Genomic DNA, 24835 nt, shown 5'->3' with positions numbered 1-24835 from the left:
CACTGAGATGCAGTGTCTTAGACCACTGGGTAACATTCCCCCCATAGATGCATTTGAGTACATTAGAATGTAGAATGATGCCAAATTCAGATGTAAGAAAACGTTATACACTAATTAAACACCAGATGAACCAAGGAACCATAGCAGTTATGACTATTTGAATCTAATTCCAAGTGTATAAAACAAAATAAAAACAGAGCGGCCACGAGACCCTCCTCGTGCGCGTCTCCTGAGAGGATGGTGGGTGCATTCCGTAAGTAGAGGCTCGAGCTGAGGTCACGGTTCTATATCATTGTAGCCGAAGACACGCGGGCGTCAGCAGCGCGCGAGAGAAAGAGCGGGAGGAGAGAAAAGATAGTGACTGCAGTTGCACGTTCCCTCTCGACATTGGATCTATGTTGTTGTAAGAGCATCTGTAACTGGTAGGAAAGGAGTGGTGAAGAGGAGGTATTCACTAACTCACCAAGGAAAGACCTGTGCTTGGATTTTGCCTCTTTTTTCTTCACCAATGCAAAAGGAAATATGCAGCGAAGCGTCACCCTCCTGTACACCAGTTTTCTGGGGATGTGCTTGGGTTCAAGTTTTCCAAGTAACATCAATATAGGTAGGTGCAAAACCCACGCGTAAAATGAAGCCTGGCAGAATTATTGTATTTTTGTATGTATTTGTTTAGTGTACACATTTGATTTCTTGGCATAGGCCTATTTGTATGGACAATGGCAAGTTCGTGAATATGCTTTTTCTGAGGCTATAAAGTTGTATTCAACATATTTTGCTGATACAAGAGTCCGGAAATATGTATCTGTCTGTGTTTGCGTTTTATTTGCAAACGTTTGATAAATAACCGTTGAATATGTATCTTTCACAGGGGGACTATTCCCAACCGAATCTCACGAATATGACGTGTTTCGGTTCGCGCTCTCGCACCACCAGGATATCCCCAAACTGGTGCCGCAGGTGGATATGGTCAAGATAGGCAACAGCTTCTCCATGACATATGCCTGTAAGTATTTTTTCCCAGGGTCTCTGTTCTCCCCATTCCACCCATCCCTCCCAGTTATTTCTTAGTTTACCTCGTGGGTTATTTATTCATACAATCAATCTGTTGTCCTCCCGCTCATCGAAACCACTGGCCAACGCTTGTCCAGAAATGATTAGTCTGTGCTACGTAGAGGTGTCTGACATTGACAGATGTAGTTATGATATATACAATTACATATGGTTATTCTGTCACTGTAAAGATGGTCCGAAAATGTGATTTTTTGCATCCATCTGCATCGCTCTCTTTCATAAGAGGCTGGGTGTGCGCGCGTGTGTGATTCTCGTAAGAGGCTGTGTGTGTGTGACACTCTTCTAAGAAGCTGTTGTGTGTGGGTGTGTGTGACTATCTTATAAGAGGCAATGTGTGTGCGTTTGTGTGACTCTTAAGAGGCACTGTGTGTGCGTGTGTGAGCAAGAGAGAGACCTCATTGCAATGAGCACTTTTTTTCTGACAAATCTACCCATATCAGTAGTATCATGTAGGCTACAGACAATATAACCAGATGGTTATATACTTTATATTTAAAATATTGATTTTGTTTTGACACCCTTCCCCCATTTAGCCTACTACACAAGCCAACATTGAACTATGACCTGTGACAGCGCTGATCGAGCAACTTGGACATTCAGGATAAACCTGTTCCCACAAAGCCCTGTTCCTTATTACAGATGGCTTTCTATTCGTTTAGCTTCAGCTGGCACCAGCTACTCAGGTTAGCTTTCTCAGTACAGTAGCCTAGCCTACAACACTATACCACTCAAATGCGCCGTGACTCACTCAACTTCATAAGGTAGGCTCTGTGTGTTTCAGGAACACTTCAGGGTTCTAATTACTGTAACACTGTAGGAGAAATATTACATAGTAGACATTCAATTTGTTCACCTTTAGACATCATTATCTTCATGGATGAGCTCACTTACATGGGGGCGAGCGTGTAAGGTGACACTCAGGCACGTAGGAAAGAGGATTTATAGTTTATTGTAAAGCACTGTGGATCAATGGTGGTCACCGGTCCAAGCAGCTAAGTTACTCTCCTGTGGGTACATCAACCACCGAATCGTCATTACACAGCCTGTCTGCTCTGATGATGCCCAAATCAAATCATGCTTAAAATCGTTTTAGCAGCACTGTCACAATCACCTTCCCTTAACAGATACAGACACTGAAGCAGCTTTGTAACATGTTTTAAAGACCAAAGTGATATGGTAGCCCAATCATTCCCCCGTCTGCTGAAAATCAAGAAAAAAACATTATAAAATGAAAAATAACTTAATTTTGGGAGTTATGTATGTGTATTTTTGTGTTTTCCAACCTCCACTTTTGGGATTTTAAACACCAAGGTGCCCTTGAGGTTTTGTTTATTTAAGTTGGTACATCTAAAGGTAGGCAATGTCCCAGGTGCTCCATGTTGGACACTGTGCATCAGGCCTATGCAGCTGGGTGCTGGCTCCAGATGAAACATACACAATAGATTCTCCACCCTGACAACTCTCTCTTTCCACACTAGTCTCCTCAGGACTGCTTGAAGTGCGACATTCAATTTCACTGGCAGAGTCTTCAGACATTGATAACCGTGTTGTTTCTGTGTTCTTTTTCCTACTCTGAGACAAGACTTGAATTTAAAGGCAGTTTTTATTCTGTTTCACATACTTGCCATGCTTTTCCTCTGATCTCTGCCTCGGCTCTGAAGAGACGCAGTTCCGTTTTGAAAAAAAACTGAATGAAAAGGAAATCAGAAAAAATGGAAACCATGGATGTATTTTAAGTCAGATGATATCTAATGCAATAGGACTGTAACACATGATATCTAATGCAATAGGACTGTAACACATGATATCTAATGCAATAGGACTGTAACTCATGATATCTAATGCAATAGGACTGTAACACATGATATCTAATGCAATAGGACTGTAACACATGATATCTAATGCAATAGGACTGTAACACATGGTATCTAATGCAATAGGACTGTAACACATGATATCTAATGCAATAGGACTGTAACACATGATATCTAATGCAATAGGACTGTAACACATGGTATCTAATGCAATAGGACTCTAACACATGGTATCTAATGCAATAGGACTGTAACACATGATATCTAATGCAATAGGACTGTAACACATGATATCTAATGCAATAGGACTGTAACACATGATATCTAATGCAATAGGACTGTAATTTTTAATTTTAATTTTTTATTTATTTTACCCTAATTTTACCAGGTAAGTTGACTGAGAACACATTCTCATTTACAGCAACGACCTGGGGAATAGTTACAGGGGAGAGGAGCACACTACACAGGGCAATGTCCCCAATCCTTGCCCTGGGGCATTGGGATATTTTTTTTTTAGAGCAGAGGAAACGGTGCTTCCTACTGGCCCTCCAACATCACTTCCAGCAGCACCTGGTCTCCCATCTCACTTCTGGTCCCCACAAGAATAGTTAAACACGTCCGGCATGAGGGGGAAGAATCAGCATGTTTACCAGAACAGTTATTGTAACCATTACACAACAATGTTATGTAGGAATGTCAATTACACCTGTCATAACGGCTCACTAACCTTTAATGTAGCCTACATCTTAGCTGACGCAGCTGGAGATTAGGGGGAGTATATTTTCCCTAGGCTAACACTAAATGAACTTTCTTGAGGAATTCCTATTCAAACTAGAGCCAGAAATGTGAAATATTGATGCTCCCTGTCATTTATGCCCCAAGGTTTTTTTTTGTATGTCACATTTCGACCCATCAGATCTGTGTCACAAACCAGGTTTCCATTCAACTGTTTATGCAAGTAAAGTTCCACGTTGGATAAAAAATGTCATGACAGGCCTGATGAAAACTTTCCAAATGTCGACAAAGCAAAATACGCTAGACAAGGTGGGATCTTTTTGTGTTGTTAAAATGAATTATGCGAGAAATGTCGGTGGAAACGCTTTTATGTGCAAATATTAATATCAAACCATAATATCAAAGTAAACTTAGTCACACGATGACATGTTGTGTGATCCTCGCACTACGATTCATCAGGAAAGCATGCAGTTAAGATCTTGCTCCCATGGACAATTAAATACCTGTCTATTTGTGTAAAAATCACCCTGATTTAACTCTTTAGTCATATCCTATTTTCTTATGGCCCTGCCTACACCTAACGACTTGTTTAAAAAAAATTATATGAGCAAAATATATTCAATTTGATTTGGAATGGCAAGCCAGTTAAAATTAAATGGGCCTAGTTTTATAATGAATATTAATTTAGAGGGCAGAAATGATTCAATATTAAAGCATTAGACCTCTCACTAAAGGCTTCAGTCATACAAAAACTATGCTTAAATCCAAACGGGTTCTCAAGAATAACTTTTTCTCTTTATTCAGATTACAGCCTCTCATTTTGGTTATTTGAAAATGAAATCATCTCCAAAATATCGCTATTTTTAAAACAAGCCAAAGAAAGTTGGTTACTATTTCAGTTTAATCCACCAGAAAAAAACAGAACAAATATTACAGCAAATATTATGGCTCAACTCAAATATATTCATGTAAAAATATAAAATGTTAAAAATGGTATAATCTTTGTAAATTATATCATAAATAGGACTGGTGGTTATGTAACAAATGCAGCTAAAGGAAATATATGTGTCACGTGTGCTCCCTCTCCGGCCTCTAGGTCACCAGGTTGCCGATTATTACGCACACCTGTCACCATCCTTACGCGCACCTGTGCGTCATTCGACTCACCTGGACTCCATCACTTCCTTGATTACCTGCCCTATATAAGTCACTTCCTTTGGTTCCTTCCCCAGGCGTTATTGTTTCTGTTTCAGTTTCATGTCTGTGCATTGTTCGTGTTTCTTGGTTTGCGTTATGTTTTCATTTATTAAATGATTCACTCCCTGAACTTGCTTCCCGACTCCCTGCGCACACGTTACAATATGGAAATATCTGCTCTATTCAAAATATAGCCAACTCATTTCAGCATTACAGCAAAAATGGTGGAGGCAAGTGGAAAGGGGAGAAGGTAAGGAACTTGTCTGTCGGCCCCGCATTAAAGACCAAAATTGGCAAAAAGATTTGTGATGAATAAAAAAAGTGTACCAGTTTCATTTATTAAGGACCAAACATTGACAGCTGTGCCATACAGGTGGCAAAATAGTTGGGAAGAGATTTTCGATGTACCGATTCCATGGCACATGGTTTATGAACTGATACACAAAACGATGTCGGATTCAAAACTTAGTTTTTCAGTTTCAATTATTATATAAAATTCTTGCAACCAACAGTGCCTTCGAAAAGTATTCAGACCCCTTGACTTTTTCAGTTTCTTATGTTACAGCCTTATTCTAAAAAGTATTAAATAAGATAAAAATTCTTCAGCAATCTCCACACAATACCCCATAATGACAAAGCGAAAACAGGTTTTTAGAATTTTTTGCAAAAAACAGAAACATCTTATTCACGTAAGTATTCAGAACCTTTGCTCAGGTGCATCCTTTTTCCATTTATCATCATTGAGATGTTTCTTGATTGGAGTCCTTGATTGGAATCCACCTGTCATAAATTAAATTAATTGGACATGATTTGGAAAGGCACACACCTGTCTATATAAGGTCCCACAGTTGACAGTGTATGTCAGAGCAAAAACCAAGCCATGAGGTCAAAGGAATTTTCCGTAATGCTCAGAGACAGGATTGTGTTGAGGCACAGATCTGGGGAAGGGTACCAAAAATATTCTGCAGCATTGAAGGTCCCCAAGAACACAGTGGCCTCCATCATTCTTAAATGGAAGAAGTTTGGAATCAACCTTATGGTCACTGACAGAACTCTAGAGTTCCTCTGTGGAGATGGGAGAACCTTCCAAAAGGACAACCATCTCTGCAGCACTCCACCAGTCAGGCCTTTATGGTAGAGTGGCCAGACGGAAGCCACTCCTCTGTAAAAGGCACATGACAGCCCGCTTGGAGGTTGCCAGAAGGCACCTAAAGACTCTCAGACCATGAGAAACAAGATTCTCTGGTCTGTTGAATCCAAGATTGAACTCTTTGGCCTGAATGCCAAGCGTCACGTCTGGAGGAAACCTGGCCCATCCCTACGGTGAAGCATGGTGGTGGCAGCATCATGCTGTGGGGATGTTTTTCAGCAGCAGGGACTGGGAGTCTAGTCAGGATTGAGGCAAAGATGAACAGGGCAAAATACAGAGAGATCCTTGATGAAAACCTGCTCCAGAGCACTCAGGACCTCAGACTGGGGGCGAAGGTTCACCTTGCCTTCCAACAGGACAATGACCCAAAGTACACAGCCAAGACAACAAAGGAGTGTCTCCGAATGTCCTTGAGGGACACAGCCAGACTTGAACCCGATCAAACATCTCTGGAGAGACCTGAAAATAGCTGTGCAGCAACTCTTCCCATCCAACCTGACAGAGCTTGAGAGGATCTACAGAGAAGAATGGATGAATGAAACTCCCCAAATACAAATACGAGCTTGTAGCGTCATACCCAAGAAGTCTTGATGCTGTAATCACTGCCAAAGATGCTCCAACAAAGTACTGAGTAAAAGGTCTGAATACTTATGTAAATGTGATATTTCAGGGTGTTGTATGTAGATTGATGAGGAATTTTAGAATAAGGCTGTAACGTAACAAAATGTGGAAAAAGTCAAGGGGTCCGAATACTTTTAAAAGGCACTGTAGATCGAAGCTCTGTAGATTTTGCTGCAAAGAGACAAAACCATTAGATCACTGCCCATATGTAGCTTGTTTTTGGTTGCAGGTTCAGGAATGGCGTCATAATTACAACATTTACCTGGAACTAACTCTGCAGATAGCACTGCTGGGTGACTTGAAAAGGTATAGTCAATCGATCAATAATGTAATAATACTCTTAGCAAAACATGTTATGTTTCATTGACAAACATAAAAGGTTCAGGACTTTTGTGAAACATCACAGCACAGTTAAAAAAATGCAATGTACAGTATAAGCTGGAAGTAGAAGCCTACGTGTTGTTGTCCATTTATTTACTCCAATTAGGGGAGGGATGATGGGGCTAGGGGAAAATAAAGAAGGAAAATATATTTACCAAAATATATACAGGGGATTGGATATGATGCAGACAATTCCATTGATAGAAGCCACTATCTATCTGATCTACGCCCTAAAAAAACCACTACTGCAGGTCTGAGACAAGGCCACTATTTCTAAACCATTTCTTGAGCTGAGATGGGTATTGGCAGCCGCTGTGATGACAACACATTGCCAGATTGTGGTGAGTGAACAGTCATCCTGCTCCTCCCCGTCCCTAACACGAAGGGACAGATCAGATCCTGTCAGCTGAGACAGCCAGGCTTCCATGTGACACGCATCAGGTAGCCTATCGGTTAGAGCGTTGCGCCAGTAATGGAAAGGTGGGTGGTTCCAATCCCCGAGCTGAGCTGGCTTGGTGAAACATCTGTTGACGCACCCTTGAGAACTTAACCCTAATTGCTCCTGTAAGTGGAGTGTCTGCTAAATGACTAACATGTAAATAACAGGCACAAACAGACGGAAGACGCGGTGTACGTACGACAGAAGAGACAGGGACACCACTTCTCTCTTTGCTTCAGAATGTGCTTCGAGAGGATGTGGAAAAGGTTAACATTACATTACATTTTGGAATCTGGACTTCATGATGATCTGCTTAGTGTGTGTATGAATGAACGTTCATCCGTGTGTGTGTGTGTGTGCGCATGTGTGTATTTGTGCATCTGACTGTCTGTGTGTGTGCGTGTGCTTGAGTGCTTGTGTCTGTGCGTGCATTTGTGCATCTGTATGTATGTACAGTGGGGAGAACAAGTATTTGATAACCTGCAAAATCGGCAGTTTCCTACTTACAAAGCATGTAGAGGTCTGTCATTTCTATCATAGGTACACTTCAACTGTGAGAGACGGAATCTAAAACAAAAATCCAGAAAATCACATTGTATGATTTTTAAGAAATTAATTTGCATTTTATTGCATGACATAAATATTTGATACATCAGAAAAGCAGACCTTAATATTTGGTACAGAAATCTTTGTTTGCAATTACAGAGATCATACATTTCCTGTAGTTCTTGACCAGGTTTGCACACACTGCAGCAGGGATTTTGGCCCACTCCTCTATACAGACCTTCTCCAGGTCCTTGAGGTTTGGGGCTGTCGCTGGGCAATACGGACATTCAGCTCCCTCCAAAGATTTTCTATTGGGTTCAGGTCTGGAGACTGGCTGGGCCACTCCAGGACCTTGAGATGCTTCTTACGGAGCCACTCCTTAGTTGCCCTGGCTGTGTGTTTCGGGTCGTTGTCATGCTGGACGACCCAGCCACGACCCATCTTCAATGCTCTTACTGAGGGTTGGCCAAGATCTCGGGATACATGGCCCCATCCATCCTCCCCTCAATACGATGCAGTCGTCCTGTCCCCTTTGCAGAAAAGTATCCCCAAAGAATGTTTCACCTCCATGCTTCACGGTTGGGATGGTGTTCTTGGGGTTGTACTCATCCTTCTTCTTCCTCCAAACACGGCGAGTGGAGTTTAGACCAAAAAGCTCTATTTTTGTCTCATCAGACCACATGACCTTCTCCCATTCCTCCTCTGGATCATCCAGATGGTCATTGGCAAACTTCAGACTGGCCTGGACATGCGCTGGCTTGAGCAGGGGGACCTTGCGTGCGCTGCAGGATTTTAATCCATGACGGCGTAGTGCGATACTAATGGTTTTCTTTGCAACTGTGGTCCCAGCTCTCTTCAGGTCATTGACCAGGTCCACCGAGGGTGATTGACCATCATAAAATTCCATTTTATAATAATTGTGCCAACAGTTGTTGCCTTCTCACCAAGCTGCTTGCCTATTGTCCTGTAGCCCATCCCAGCCTTGTGCAGGTCTACAATTTTAACCCTGATGTCCTTACACAGCTCCCTGGTCTTGGCCATTGTGGAGAGGTTGGAGTCTGTTTGATTGAGTGTGTGGACAGGTGTCTTTTATACGAGTTCAAACAGGTGCAGTTAATACAGGTCATGAGTGGAGAACAGGAGGTTTCTTAAAGAAAAACTAACAGGTCTGTGAGAGCCAGAATTCTTACTGGTTGGTAGGTGATCAAATACTTATGTCATGCAATAAAATGCAGATTAATTACTTAAAAATCATACAATGTGATTTTCTGGATTTTTGTTTTAGATTCCGTCTCTGAAGTGTACCTATGATAAAAATTACAGACCTCTACATGCTTTGTAAGTAGGAAAACGTACAAAATCGGCAGTGTATCAAATACTTGTTCTCCCCACTGTATGTATGTGTGTGAATAAGCCTGGGAAGATGTGACGGTTAGAGGCAGTTGGAGGCTGAATGGATCCTTGTGTCTGTGGCTGAATAGAGCTCCTCCGGAGGAGGAGGGAGGTACTCATCAGCACGGCTGAGGCCTGCATGCCTTGCACTCCAACTGACACCCTATGTGCACTACTTTTGACCAGCCCTCATAGGGCCGATATAGGGAATAGGGTGCCGTTTGGGGCGTAGAGTATATGACCACCCACTTCCTCCAGCCCTCCGCCTGCCTCCCCCTAACCTCACGCTTCACCCCCCGCGTTCCCCCTTCCCAACAACTGTTCAGTTTAAACAGAGTAGGGCAGTAGGGGATGTAACAGTTGGGGGTTGGGCGGACTGGAAAAGGTGAGAGAACAGACAGAACAGGGTAGATGGTGTAGAAGGAAAATGGTTGACGTTGAGGGAACGATAATGTCTTTCTCCTGTTGAGTCATCGACAGTGTGTGTGTGTGTGTGTGTGTGTGCACGCCCTGTGTGTGTTTGTGTGTGTGTGCACTCCCTGTATGTGTACGTTTGTTCATCTGTGTGTTATTTGTGGGTGTATGTTTCCATGCTTACCTATATGTTTGTGTGTGTAACCTACGTGCTCATAGGAAGATCTAGCTTGACTGTCTCTCTACATGCTTCCGTGTTTAAATATAACTGCAGTGCAATGGATACCTTGAGCCAATCTGAGAGTATTAGTCAGTCTTCCCCTTGGTTAGCATTGACATCACCATGATCTGCTACTGACTGGCTTTAGAATAGGGACGGAGTAGAGGCATACATATCTGATTTTGTGTCAAATCTCCTGCAGGCATTAAGTTATAACCAACATTCACAAATAAACTATATGAATAAAATAACAATTCCTTCGTACATTTTTTTAAATAAAAAAGAAGCCTCTGTATGTTTTCCGGGTATCCTTCTTAGTGACCACAAAAAGATACACAAAGAAATAGTATAAGTAATATGATTACTACAGTGATCTATTCTAGTAATGTTATTTCTCTGAATGACCAAACCAACCAGTTCTAGCATCACAACATCTATGAACCCTAATTGGATCCATAGCTAAGCAGATTCATGCTGTCACTATAATCTTCTGCTGCTGCAGTATCTCTTCTGAGGGCCTTTAATGGAAGTGTGTGTGTGTGTGTGTGTGTGTGTGTGTGTGTGTGTGTGTGTGTGTGTATATGAGAGCCCTAAGCCAGGTCTGATCAGTGGACTGAGGCCACACAAAGACATCCACATCAATAAGAGGATAGAAAATAGCTTATTCTCCAAATCTGCTGGTCTAATTAGTACTACAGTACTATAGTCTGGTCTGGAGGACCACCAGGAATTACTACTACACTACTATAGCCTGGTCTAGAGGACCACCAGGAATTACTACTACAGTACTATAGTCTGGTCTAGAGGACCACCAGGAATTACTACTACAGTACTATAGTCTGGTCTAGAGGACCACCAGGAATTACTACTACACTACTATAGCCTGGTCTAGAGGACCACCAGGAATTAGTACTACAGTACTATAGTCTGGTCTAGAGGACCACCAGGAATTACTACTACACTACTATAGCCTGGTCTAGAGGACCAACAGGAATTAGTACTACACTACTATAGTCTGGTCAGGGGACCAACAGGAAGTACTACTACAGTACTATAGCCTGGTCTAGAGGACCAACAGAAATTACTACTACAGTACTATAGCCTGGTCTAGAGGACCAACAGGAAGTACTACTACAGTACTATAGCCTGGTCTAGGGGACCAACAGGAAGTACTACTACAGTACTATAGCCTGGTCTAGAGGACCAACAGGAAGTACTACTACAGTACTATAGCCTGGTCTAGGGGACCAACAGGAAGTACTACTACAGTACTATAGCCTGGTCTAGAGGACCAACAGGAATTACTACTACAGTACTATAGCCTGGTCTAGAGGACCAACAGGAATTACTACTACAGTACTATAGCCTGGTCTAGAGGACCAACAGGAATTACTACTACAGTACTATAGCCTGGTCTAGGGGACCAACAGGAATTACTACTACACTACTATAGCCTGGTCTAGAGGACCACCAGGAATTACTACTACACTACTGTAGTCTGGTCTAGAGGACCACCAGGAATTACTACTACACTACTGTAGTCTGGTCTAGAGGACCAACAGGAATTACTACTAAACTACTATAGTCTGGTCTAGGGGACCAACAGGAAGTACTACTACACTACTGTAGTCTCGTCTAGGGGACCAACAGGAATTACTACTAAACTACTATAGTCTGGTCTAGGGGACCAACAGGAAGTACTACTACAGTACTATAGCCTGGTCTAGGGGACCAACAGGAAGTACTACTACAGTACTATAGCCTGGTCTAGGGGACCAACAGGAAGTACTACTACAGTACTATAGCCTGGTCTAGGGGACCAACAGGAAGTACTACTACAGTACTATAGCCTGGTCTAGGGGACCAACAGGAAGTACTACTACAGTACTATAGCCTGGTCTAGGGGACCAACAGGAAGTACTTCTACAGTACTATAGCCTGGTCTAGGGGATGGGTTCTCAAACCTCTCCAATTCAGGTCTACAAGAACATTGTGAAACGACTGGGGGCAGTTTGTTTGAGAACAGGAATTATTACTAGAGTACTGAACTGTATGTGATGGAATGTTGGGTTGCTGGGAGATAACTGGGATAACAGACGAGAGGAATCACTCAAGATCCACTGTGAAATTATACGTCTGTCCAGTTTAGCAAGATGTAAGGAGATAACGCTAAAACCGGCCACTAGGGGCAACAGGGAGCACTATTATCATTAAGCCCTTTAGTAAATTAGATTTGCTCACCTCCAGTGTCCTCCTTGTCCTCTCTCGTCTGCCTTTGAAAAAGGTCAGGGTTAAAGGTGCTAAAATTCTCATAGTTTGCCTATGTTCAGTTTGTGTGACTAAACAAGCAGTCAATGTTTAAAGAATTTAAACGGCTGTGAACTATCTTTCCCATAACCATCAATAGTTTATTTTCAGAGCTTTGAAGCTGGTGTACAAAACCAAAAGTAAAAATGCAAAAAGAAAATATAAGAACGGGAAGCATAGAAATAGAGCACATATATAATATATCTACCACTTCTTAGACTTGCTGTCAATGAGAATAACAGATCCATAACTCATACTTCTATGTGAATTTGCTCGGGTCACCCAAAAAGTTCCATATTGCAGCTTTAATTGAGGAGAGTCGGCGAGGAGAGTAAACGTGTATGTTTTTCTCCTCTGACAAAACAAAAGCTGATTCAAAGGGGGTGTGGTAGATTGCTAAACTCTTCTGCGGTATGATACATAGTATACTCAACGAAAGGAGGGGAGGACACTCTTCCGTTTGTGTACTAATTAATTGGCACGCGGAGAGAGGTTCACGTGTTGTTGTTTTTTACCCTAGCCCAAACCTTAACCCGGATTGAATGGCCAAATTTAACCTTTGAAATTTTGCTTTGATGGACAAGTGTTTGGATGTCTGATTCTGAAGTAAGAGCTTGTTGGATAGAGATGGTGTTGGATTCCGGTGAGTTATCCCGGGTGCTGGACCCTTATTTACCATATCAAAGTACCACTACACGGGTTAGATTATAATACAAAGAGAGGCAATGTAGAGAGGCACTCCTCTCCTCTTCTTCTGCAGTCTGATGCCTTGGCTTAGAGAGGCACTCCTCTCCTCTTCTTCTGCAGTCTGATGCCTCGGCTTAGAGAGGCACTCCTCTCCTCTTCTTCTGCAGTCTGATGCCTCGGCTTAGAGAGGCACTCCTCTCCTCTTCTTCTGCAGTCTGATGCCTCGTCCTAGAGAGACACTCCTCTCCTCTTCTTCTGCAGTCTGATGCCTCGGCTTAGAGAGGCACTCCTCTCATCTTCTTCTGCAGTGTGATGCCTCGGCCTAGAGAGAGACTCCTCTCCTCTTCTTCTGCAGTCTGATGCCTCGGCCTAGAGAGACACTCCTCTCCTCTTCTTCTGCAGTCTGATGCCTCGGCCTAGAGAGACACTCCTCTCCTCTTCTTCTGCAGTGTGGTGGTGATGTGTATCATCCCTCTGGGTAGCTCTGGGAGAAGTGTAGAGAAAAAGAGAGAGTGTGTGTGTGTGTGTGAGTTTTAGATTGAGAACAGAGAAACTGCTGCAGATTCTCCTCCATCACAGCTTACACGCTGCTTAGTCCTCCTCCGTCTAATTGCATGATCATTGCTTAGTGGATTCACACACACACACACACACACACACACACACGCACAATTACTGGAGACAGCGCTTCATCAGATGCATTTAATGTATTATTCATTGCAGCTCATCCAAAGCCATCACTCCATGGAGTTAGAGGCATAAATATGTATTAATAACCATGTGGAAGAAATAGAAGTGTGGGAGCTTTTGTGAAGGGAGTTTCACAATGGGGAATAGGAAAAATAGAGAGTGAGACAGGTTTTGGTTTGTGTTCCCTACACACCACCACAACCATCCCACTGGGGTAGAACCATGCCCTAGAATGGTGTAGCTCAGCTGGGATGTGGGATTGAGGTGAGAGGGGCTAAGGTACCGTGCCCCAGAATGGTGTGTCTCAGCTGGGCTGTGGGATTGAGGTGAGAGGGGCTAAGACTGGAGTTTAATGGCTCAATTCAATCTGTAGAGCAGAAGATCGCAATTGACATTCCCGGAGACCACACTCACAGTAAACGCTACACATGTAGCCAACATAAGACCTTGGAACATGTCGCCATTCACAAGGCTGCAGGGCCAGATGGATTACCAGGACGAGTACTTAGAACATGCACTTATCCGCTGGCAAGTGTCTTCACTGACATTTTCAACCTCTCTCTGACCCCGTCTGTAAAGCAGACCACCATAGTCCCTGTGTCCAAGAATGCCAAGGTAACCTGCCTAAATGACTACCGCCCTGTAGCACTCATATATGTAACCATGAAATGCTTTGAAAGTCTGGTCATGGCTCACATCAACACTATCATCCCAGACACCCGGGACCACTCCAATTCGCATACCGCCCAACTATCTGTACACTGCCACTGATCACTGATGTTGGGCGATTAGGCCTGGCTCACAGTCTGCGTTCCAATTCACCCCAAAGGTGTTCGATGGGGTTGAGGTCAGGGCTCTGTGCAGGTCAGTCAAGTTCGTCCACACCGATCTTGACAAACCATTTCTGTATGGACCTCGCTTTGTACTTGGGGGTATTGTCATGCTGAAACAGGAATGGGCTGGTACTTCCTGTAAATAGCCAAATTAGTACCTCGTACCCCTGCACATCGACTCGCTACTGGTACCCCGTGCATATAGCCAGGTTATTACCTCGTACCCCTGCCATTGACTCAGTACGGGTACCCTGTGTATATAGCCAAGTTATTGTTACTCATTGTGTATTTGTTATACTGTAACATTTATTATTAAGTGTTATTACTTTTCTATTCATTTTCTTTTGTCTCTCTCTGCACATTTTGGATGGTCCCATAAGTAATAATTTCACTGTTAGTTTACACCTGTTGTTTACCAAGGGTGTGACTTGGTTTGATATGCAGGCTCAGTCAGAAACCCTGCAGTACGGATAGAATCGAGCACTAAGTTTCTATAACTAGGACCCTATAAAATCCTTGTTGCGGAAGGAATCATGGAATCCAGACATTATAACAGAATTCAACAATAGTAAAAATGTGTTTTAACTTAGGAAGTTGTAGGAAATCAACTAAATGTATTGAATGTATTAGAGCACACCTTACGGGCTTCTGCAGAATTCTATGGCACGTTATTTAATGGTCAGCCATTTTTACCATTAATGCTAGTTAGTGCTAGTTTGACCAGCAGAGTGCATCTTTGAGAAGCATTTGATAGTCTTCAATATTGGCATTACCAGAGAATTGAAAACCTATTTTGTAAGAACATAGTATATGGGATGGATTTTAAGAAATGTAGCTTAATTAATTTGATTAATATTATAGTGTTTCTATTCCAAGAAATGAAAAACGAAACCCTCAGTGTTTCCGTTAGAATGGAACGTAAAATATGGCCCTCTACAAGGTGACGGTTGGGAGTAGGCTACAGTACTAAGATCATAGGAGGACTGGAGGATTCTAAATGAATATCTAAGGGACATTTTTATTTAGGGCAAATCTGATCTATAAGGGGCTTTTATATAATTCTAAATTCATTAATAATTATAATAATAATAGCTTTTTTTTTAAATTAACAATATTTTAGAGATGATTTCATTTTCAAATAACATAAAGTGAGCCAGGGAAAAGTCCATTCTTGAACATGGGGTGTTTTTTTACTATTTTGTAAATAAAGGCAGCTTGTTATTTAGAATGATTTATTTCTATCTTTAGAGGGAGAGAAATCAAAAGCCTAATATCACCTCATGGGTCTCCCGGTCGCACCCAGCACAGGTATTGAACCAGCATCTGCAGCAACGCAGTTTGCACTGTGATGCAGTGCCTTAGCCCGCAGTTTGCACTGTGATGCAGTGCCTTAGCCCGTAGTTTGCACTGTGATGCAGTGCCTTAGCCCGTAGTTTGCACTGTGATGCAGTGCCTTAGCCCACAGTTTGCACTGTGATGCAGTGCCTTAGCCCACAGTTTGCACTGTGATGCAGTGTCTTAGCCCACAGTTTGCACTGTGATGCAGTGCCTTAGCCCACAGTTTGCACTGTGATGCAGTGCCTTAGCCCACAGTTTGCACTGTGATGCAGTGCCTTAGCCCACAGTTTGCACTGTGAAGCAGTTCCTTAGCCCACAGTTTACACTGTGAAGCAGTGCCTTATCCCACAGTTTGCACTGTGAAGCAGTGCCTTAGCCCACAGTTTGCACTGTGATGCAGTGTCTTAGACCACTGTGCCACTGACGCTGTACAATGTGATCGGTCGGGAGTAGGCTACAGTACAATAATAGCTATTTTTTATTTATTTATTTAAAAAAAAAATTCTTCCACACCCTAATTGTAGTCTAAGTTTCCCTTAGAATAAAAACCTTAGTGTAACAACAGTTTTAGTAAGAAATACTGACGAGTAGTAAAAAAACAATATGTGTATTTTTAGAGACACAGTAGCGCCTTGGGACCCTAAAGCATAATCAGTGCTCTAACTCCCCCTTGGGACCCTAAAGCATAATCAGTGCTCTAACTCCCCCTTGGGACCCTAAAGCATAATCAGTGCTCTAACTCCCCCTTGGGACCCTAAAGCATAATCAGTGCTCTAACTCCCCCTTGGTACCCTAAAGCATAATCAGTGCTCTAACTCCCCGTTGCGCTGGTCTGGAGGAATGAAGTAGTGAAGCAGGGTACCGTACTAAACCACAAATGACCTCTGCGTCCCGCAGCATAATCGCAAACCTTTAGTTGAGCAACCACTGCATGCCTTCCTAACGTAGCAGGTGTGAAATAAACAACCTGAGCCAGGTTCCCACATCCGCTTTTCAAGGGAAAAGGAAGCTATATTGAAGATACTGTATCCCTGAAAACTCTTATGTTTCCAGTTTCTCCCGACACCGCTGAGTAGATACAAAGTAGAAGATCCAGTGACACTTTGTTTTACAAACTCTGCAATCACATGAGCTCTACAGAAGCTTTGCTAACCAAACAAAGGTCAATGGCTGGTGTGCACTTGATTTAAAAGGTAACTGCTCCCCAGAGTCTACATTTCTTAGATATTTCCCAGACCTCATAAAGTGGTCTCCTAATGAGGTTTAAGCATTGTTGTGGACTTAGAATATCCAATTTCTTTGTTTTTCTATAAAAAGAAAAAGAGAAAATAGAATTTGGGTACAAATTGAATCAGGCAAATATGATAACAGATTTTTTTTAGGGCTGTCACGCCTTGGTCTTAGTATTTTGTGTTTTCGTTAATTAGTTGGTCAGACCAGGGTGTGACATGGGTTTATGTTGTTGTATTTCGTAGTGGGGTTTTTTAGTTATTGGGATTGCGGCTGAGTAGGGGTGTTGCATAGGTTTGGCTGCCTGAGGCGGTTCTCAATCAGAGTCAGGTGATTCTCGTTGTCTCTGATTGGGAACCGTATTTAGGTAGCCTGGGTTTCACTTTGTATTTCGTGGGTGATTGTTCCTGTCTCTGTGTAGTTTCACCAGATAGGCTGTAATTAGATTTCACGTTCCGTTTTGTTGTTTTTGTATTTTGTATCAGTTATTTCATGTACCTCGATTATTTCATTAAAAACATGAGTAACCACCACGCTGCATTTCGGTCCGACTTTCATTCAACAAACGAAGAACACCGTTACAAGGGCCCTATATAACAGATATAACCATGTGTCTTGTGTGAATCAGACTGTGCTGTCAATTCAAAACGGGTGTTAATTCAAACTCATTGTATCTCTTTTACCAAGATCAGGGGTTAAATATTATCTTCAAAAAACCTTTGTCTAACACACACACACTGTGAGTCATATCCAATTTTTTATAACTCATTCTCTCACCCTGCCCCTCTGTTGAAGCCTGTTACTGTATATATGCTACCTCTCCCTGTGTTGTTTCACCAGCTAGCCAAGCATGCAATACATGGACAGTGATGGTCTGAACTGCTGTTATGACAGGGATCACTAAGTCCCTGTGTGTGTGTGTGTGTGTGTGTGGGTGTATATACGCATGTGTGTTTTTGTGTTTGTGTTACAATGAGAACATGGATCACTTGGCTAAGAGCTCTGGGTCACTCATACCGAGCACCGCTGCTGTTACTGTTGTTGCTGTTGTTACTGTTGTTACTGCTGTTACTGTTGTTACTGCTGTTACTGTTGTTACTAGTGTTACTGTTGTTACTAGTGTTACTGTTGTTACTGTTGTTACTGTTGTTACTGTTGTTACTAGTGTTACTAGTGTTACTGTTGTTACTAGTGTTACTGTTGTTACTGTTACTGTTACTGTTGTGACTGTTGTTACTCGTGTTACTGCTGTTACTGCTGTTACTAGTGTTACTGTTGGTACTAGTGTTACTGTTGGTACTAGTGTTACTGTTGGTACTAGTGTTACTTGTTGTTACTCTTGTTACTGTTGTTACGAGTGTTACTGTTGTTACTGTTGTTACTAGTGTTACTGTTGTTACTAGTGTTACTGTTGTTACTAGTGTTACGTGTTGTTACTAGTGTTACTAGTGTTACTAGTGTTATTGTTGTTACTGTTGTTACTGTTGTTACTAGTGTTACTGTTGTTACTGTTGCTACTCGTCTTACTGTTGTTACTAGTGTTACTGTTGTTACTGTTGTTACTCTTGTTTCTAGTGTTACTGTTGTTGTTACTGTTACTGTTGTTACTGATGTTACTGTTGTTACTAGTGTTACTGTTGTTACTAGTGTTACTGTTGTTACTAGTCTTACTGTTGTTACTAGTCTTACTGTTGTTACTAGTCTTACTGTTGTTACTGTTGCTACTCGTCTTACTGTTGTTACTAGTGTTACTGTTGTTACTGTTATTACTAGTGTTACTGTTGTTACTGTTATTACTAGTGTTACTGTTGTTACTGTTGTTACTAGTGTTACTGTTGTTACTGTTATTACTAGTGGTACTGTTGTTACTAGTGTTACTGTTATTACTAGTCTTACTGTTGTTACTGTTATAACTAGTGTTACTGTTGTTACTGTTATTACTCGTCTTACTAGTGTTACTAGTGTTACTGTTGTTACTAGTGTTACTGTTGTTACTGGTGTTACTGTTATTACTAGTGTTACTGTTATTACTAGTGTTACTGTTGTTACTGTTATTACTAGTGTTACTAGTGTTACTGTTATTACTAGTCTTACTGTTGTTACTGTTGTTACTAGTGTTACTGTTGTTACTAGTGTTACTGTTATTACTAGTGTTACTGTTATTACTGTTATTACTCGTCTTACTAGTGTTACTGTTGTTACTAGTGTTACTGTTGTTACTAGTCTTACTGTTGTTACTAGTCTTACTGTTGTTACTAGTCTTACTGTTGTTACTGTTGTTACTGTTGTTACTGTTGCTACTCGTCTTACTGTTATTACTAGTGTTACTGTTGTTACTAGTGTTACTGTTGTTACTGTTGTTACTGTTGTTACTGTTGTTACTGTTATTACTAGTGTTACTAGTGTTACTGTTGTTACTAGTGTTACTGTTGTTACTAGTGTTACTGTTATTACTAGTGTTACTGTTGTTACTAGTGTTACTGTTGTTACTAGTGTTACTGTTGTTACTAGTGTTACTGTTGTTACTAGTGTTACTGTTATTACTCGTCTTACTGTTGTTACTGTTATTACTCGTCTTACTAGTGTTACTGTTGTTACTAGTGTTACTGTTGGTATGGTTGTTACTCTTGTTACTGTTGTTACTAGTGTTACTGTTACTGGTGTTACTGGTTACTCTTGTTACTAGTGTTACTAGTCTTACTGTTGTTACTGTTATTACTAGTGTTACTGTTGTTACTGTTGTTACTAGTGTTAATTGTTGTTACTAGTTTTACTGTTGGTATGGTTGTTACTGTTGTTACTAGTGTTACTGTTGTTACTGTTGTTACTAGTGTTACTGTTGTTACTAGTGTTACTGTTATTACTCGTCTTACTGTTGTTACTGTTATTACTCGTCTTACTAGTGTTACTGTTGTTACTAGTGTTACTGTTGGTATGGTTGTTACTCTTGTTACTGTTGTTACTAGTGTTACTGTTACTGGTGTTACTGGTTACTCTTGTTACTAGTGTTACTAGTCTTACTGTTGTTACTGTTATTACTAGTGTTACTGTTGTTACTGTTGTTACTAGTGTTAATTGTTGTTACTAGTTTTACTGTTGGTATGGTTGTTACTGTTGTTACTAGTGTTACTGTTGTTACTGTTGTTACTAGTGTTACTGTTGTTACTAGTGTTACTGTTGTTACTGTTGTTTCTAGTGTTACTGTTGTTACTCTTGTTACTAGTGTTACTGTTACTGTTGTTACTGATGTTACTGTTGTTACTAGTGTTACTGTTGTTACTGTTGCTACTAGTGTTACTGTTGTTACTGTTGTTACTAGTGTTACTGTTGGTATGGTTGTTACTCTTGTTACTGTTGTTACTGTTGTTACTAGTGTTACTGTTGTTACTGCTGTTACTGCTGTTACTGCTGTTACTGTTGTTACTCTTGTTTCTGTTGTTACTAGTGTTACTAGTTTTACTGTTGTTACTAGTGTTACTGTTGTTACTAGTGTTACTGTTGTTACTAGTGTTACTGTTGTTACTAGTGTTACTATTGTTACTGTTGTTACTGTTGCTACTAGTGTTACTGTTGCTACTGTTGTTACTAGTGTTACTGTTATTACTAGTCTTACTGTTGTTACTGTTATTACTAGTGGTACTGTTGTTACTAGTGTTACTGTTATTACTAGTCTTACTGTTGTTACTGTTATTACTAGTGTTACTGTTGTTACTGTTATTACTCGTCTTACTAGTGTTACTGTTGTTACTAGTGTTACTGTTGTTACTGTTATTACTCGTCTTACTAGTGTTACTGTTGTTACTGTTATTACTCGTCTTACTAGTGTTACTGTTGTTACTAGTGTTACTGTTATTACTGGTGTTACTGTTGTTACTGTTGTTACTGTTGTTACTAGTGTTACTGTTATTACTAGTCTTACTGTTGTTACTGTTGTTACTAGTGTTACTGTTGTTACTAGTGTTACTGTTGTTACTGTTATTACTCGTCTTACTAGTGTTACTGTTGTTACTAGTGTTACTGTTGTTACTAGTCTTACTGGTGTTACTAGTCTTACTGTTGTTACTAGTCTTACTGTTGTTACTAGTCTTACTGTTGTTACTAGTCTTACTGTTGTTACTGTTGCTACTCGTCTTACTGTTATTACAAGTGTTACTGTTGTTACTAGTGTTACTGTTGTTACTGTTGTTACTGTTGTTACTGTTGTTACTAGTGTTACTAGTGTTACTAGTGTTACTGTTGTTACTAGTGTTACTGTTGTTACTAGTGTTACTGTTGTTACTAGTGTTACTGTTGTTACTAGTGTTACTGTTGTTACTAGTGTTGCTGTTGTTACTAGTGTTATTGTTGTTACTAGTGTTACTGTTATTACTAGTGTTACTGTTATTACTGTTATTACTCGTCTTACTGTTATTACTAGTGTTACTGTTGTTACTGTTATTACTCGTCTTACTAGTGTTACTGTTGTTACTAGTGTTACTGTTGGTATGGTTGTTACTGTTGTTACTAGTGTTACTGTTGTTACTGTTGTTACTAGTGTTACTGTTGTTACTAGTGTTACTGTTGTTACTAGTGTTACTAGTGTTATTGTTGTTACTGTTGTTACTAGTGTTACTGTTGTTACTAGTGTTACTGTTGTTACTAGTGTTTCTAGTGTTACTGTTGTTACTCTTGTTACTAGTGTTACTGTTACTGTTGTTATTGATGTTACTCTTGTTACTAGTGTTACTGTTGTTACTAGTGTTACTGTTGTTACTAGTCTTACCGTTGTTACTGTTGCTACTAGTGTTACTAGTGTTACTGTTGTTACTGTTGTTACTAGTGTTACTAGTGTTACTGTTGGTATGGTTGTTACTCTTGTTACTGTTGTTACTAGTGTTACTGTTGTTACTAGTGTTACTGTTGTTACTGCTGTTACTGTTGTTACTGTTGTTACTCTTGTTTCTGTTGTTACTAGTGTTACTAGTTTTACTGTTGTTACTAGTGTTACTGTTGTTACTAGTGTTACTGTTGTTACTAGTGTTACTGTTGCTACTAGTGTTACTGTTGTTACTGTTGTTACTAGTGTTACTGTTATTACTAGTCTTACTGTTGTTACTGTTATTACTAGTGGTACTGTTGTTACTAGTGTTACTGTTATTACTAGTCTTACTGTTGTTACTGTTGTTACTGTTATTACTCGTCTTACTAGTGTTACTGTTGTTACTAGTGTTACTGTTGTTACTAGTGTTACTGTTGTTACTGGTGTTACTGTTGTTACTAGTGTTACTGTTATTACTAGTGTTACTGTTGTTACTAGTGTTACTGTTGTTACTGTTATTACTAGTGTTACTGTTATTACTAGTCTTACTGTTGTTACTGTTGTTACTAGTGTTACTGTTGTTACTAGTGTTACTGTTATTACTAGTGTTACTGTTGTTACTGGTGTTACTGTTATTACTAGTGTTACTGTTATTACTAGTGTTTCTGTTGTTACTAGTGTTACTGTTGTTACTGTTATTACTAGTGTTACTGTTATTACTAGTCTTACTGTTGTTACTGTTGTTACTAGTGTTACTGTTGTTACTAGTGTTACTGTTGCTACTAGTGTTACTGTTGTTACTGTTGTTACTAGTGTTACTGTTATTACTAGTCTTACTGTTGTTACTGTTATTACTAGTGGTACTGTTGTTACTAGTGTTACTGTTATTACTAGTCTTACTGTTGTTACTGTTGTTACTGTTATTACTCGTCTTACTAGTGTTACTGTTGTTACTAGTGTTACTGTTGTTACTAGTGTTACTGTTGTTACTGGTGTTACTGTTGTTACTAGTGTTACTGTTATTACTAGTGTTACTGTTGTTACTAGTGTTACTGTTGTTACTGTTATTACTAGTGTTACTGTTATTACTAGTCTTACTGTTGTTACTGTTGTTACTAGTGTTACTGTTGTTACTAGTGTTACTGTTATTACTAGTGTTACTGTTGTTACTGGTGTTACTGTTATTACTAGTGTTACTGTTATTACTAGTGTTTCTGTTGTTACTAGTGTTACTGTTGTTACTGTTATTACTAGTGTTACTGTTATTACTTGTCTTACTGTTGTTACTGTTGTTACTAGTGTTACTGTTGTTACTAGTGTTACTGTTATTACTAGTGTTACTGTTGTTACTGTTATTACTCGTCTTACTAGTGTTACTGTTGTTACTAGTGTTACTGCTGTTACTAGTGTTACTGTTGTTACTAGTGTTACTGTTGTTACTAGTCTTACTGTTGTTACTAGTCTTACTGTTGTTACTGTTGCTACTCGTCTTACTGTTATTACTAGTGTTACTGTTGTTACTAGTGTTACTGTTGTTACTGTTGTTACTGTTGTTACTAGTGTTACTGTTGTTACTAGTGTTACTGTTGTTACTAGTGTTACTGTTGTTACTAGTGTTACTGTTGTTACTGGTGTTACTGTTATTACTAGTGTTACTGTTGTTACTGTTATTACTCGTCTTACTGTTATTACTAGTGTTACTGTTATTACTGTTATTACTCGTCTTACTAGTGTTACTGTTGTTACTAGTGTTACTGTTGGTATGGTTGTTACTCTTGTTACTGTTGTTACTAGTGTTACTGTTGTTACTGGTGTTACTGGTTACTCTTGTTACTAGTGTTACTGTTGTTACTAGTCTTACTGTTGTTACTGTTATTACTAGTGTTACTGTTGTTACTGTTGTTACTAGTGTTACTAGTGTTACTCTTGTTACTAGTGTTACTGTTGTTACTGTTGCTACTAGTGTTACTAGTGTTACTGTTGTTACTAGTGTTACTGTTGGTATGGTTGTTACTCTTTTTACTGTTGTTACTAGTGTTACTGTTGTTACTGTTGTTACTAGTGTTACTGTTGTTACTAGTGTTACTGTTGTTACTAGTGTTACTAGTGTTATTGTTGTTACTGTTACTAGTGTTACTGTTGTTACTAGTGTTACTGTTGTTACTCTTGTTACTAGTGTTACTGTTACTTTTGTTACTGATGTTACTGTTGTTACTAGTGTTACTGTTGTTACTAGTGTTACTGTTGTTACTAGTCTTACTGTTGTTACTAGTGTTACTGTTGTTACTGTTGCTACTAGTGTTACTAGTGTTACTGTTGTTACTGTTGTTACTAGTGTTACTGTTGGTATGGTTGTTACTCTTGTTACTGTTGTTACTGTTGTTACTAGTGTTACTGTTGTTACTAGTGTTACTGTTGTTACTGCTGTTACTGTTGTTTTTGTTGTTACTAGTGTTACTAGTGTTACTGTTGTTACTAGTGTTACTGTTGTTACTAGTGTTACTGTTGTTACTAGTGTTACTGTTGTTACTGTTGTTACTGTTGCTACTAGTGTTACTGTTGATACTAGTGTTACTGTTGGTATGGCTGTTACTCTTGTTACTAGTGTTACTGTTGTTACTGTTGTTACTGTTGTTACTGATGTTACTGTTGTTACTGTTGCTACTCTTGTTACTAGTGTTACTAGTTTTACTGTTGTTACTAGTGTTACTGTTACTGTTGTTACTGTTGCTACTAGTGTTACTGTTGTTACTGTTGTTACTAGTGTTACTGTTACTGTTGTTACTAGTGTTACTGTTGTTACTAGTGTTACTGTTGTTACTAGTGTTACTGTTGTTACTAGTGTTACTGTTGTTACCGTTGCTACTAGTCTTACTGTTGTTACTCTTGTTTCCAGTGTTACTGTTGTTACTCTTGTTTCTAGTGTTACTGTTACTGTTGTTACTAGTGTTACTGTTGTTACTAGTGTTACT

The 24835-nt window shown here is 40.0% G+C and overlaps 1 pseudogene; it reads left to right on the top strand.

Annotated features, from left to right (window-relative positions):
* The first annotated feature begins 292 nt into the window (after window positions 1-292).
* LOC135545571 (glutamate receptor 1-like) overlaps window positions 293-24835 on the top strand; it is a 159046-nt pseudogene continuing 134503 nt past the window's right edge.

This window comes from Oncorhynchus masou, chromosome 9 (assembly GCF_036934945.1).
Source record: "Oncorhynchus masou masou isolate Uvic2021 chromosome 9, UVic_Omas_1.1, whole genome shotgun sequence".
NCBI classification, from domain to species: Eukaryota; Metazoa; Chordata; class Actinopteri; order Salmoniformes; family Salmonidae; genus Oncorhynchus; species Oncorhynchus masou.
The sequence above is the reverse complement of the archived record's forward strand: the minus strand, read 5'-3'. Positions and strand labels throughout refer to the sequence as shown.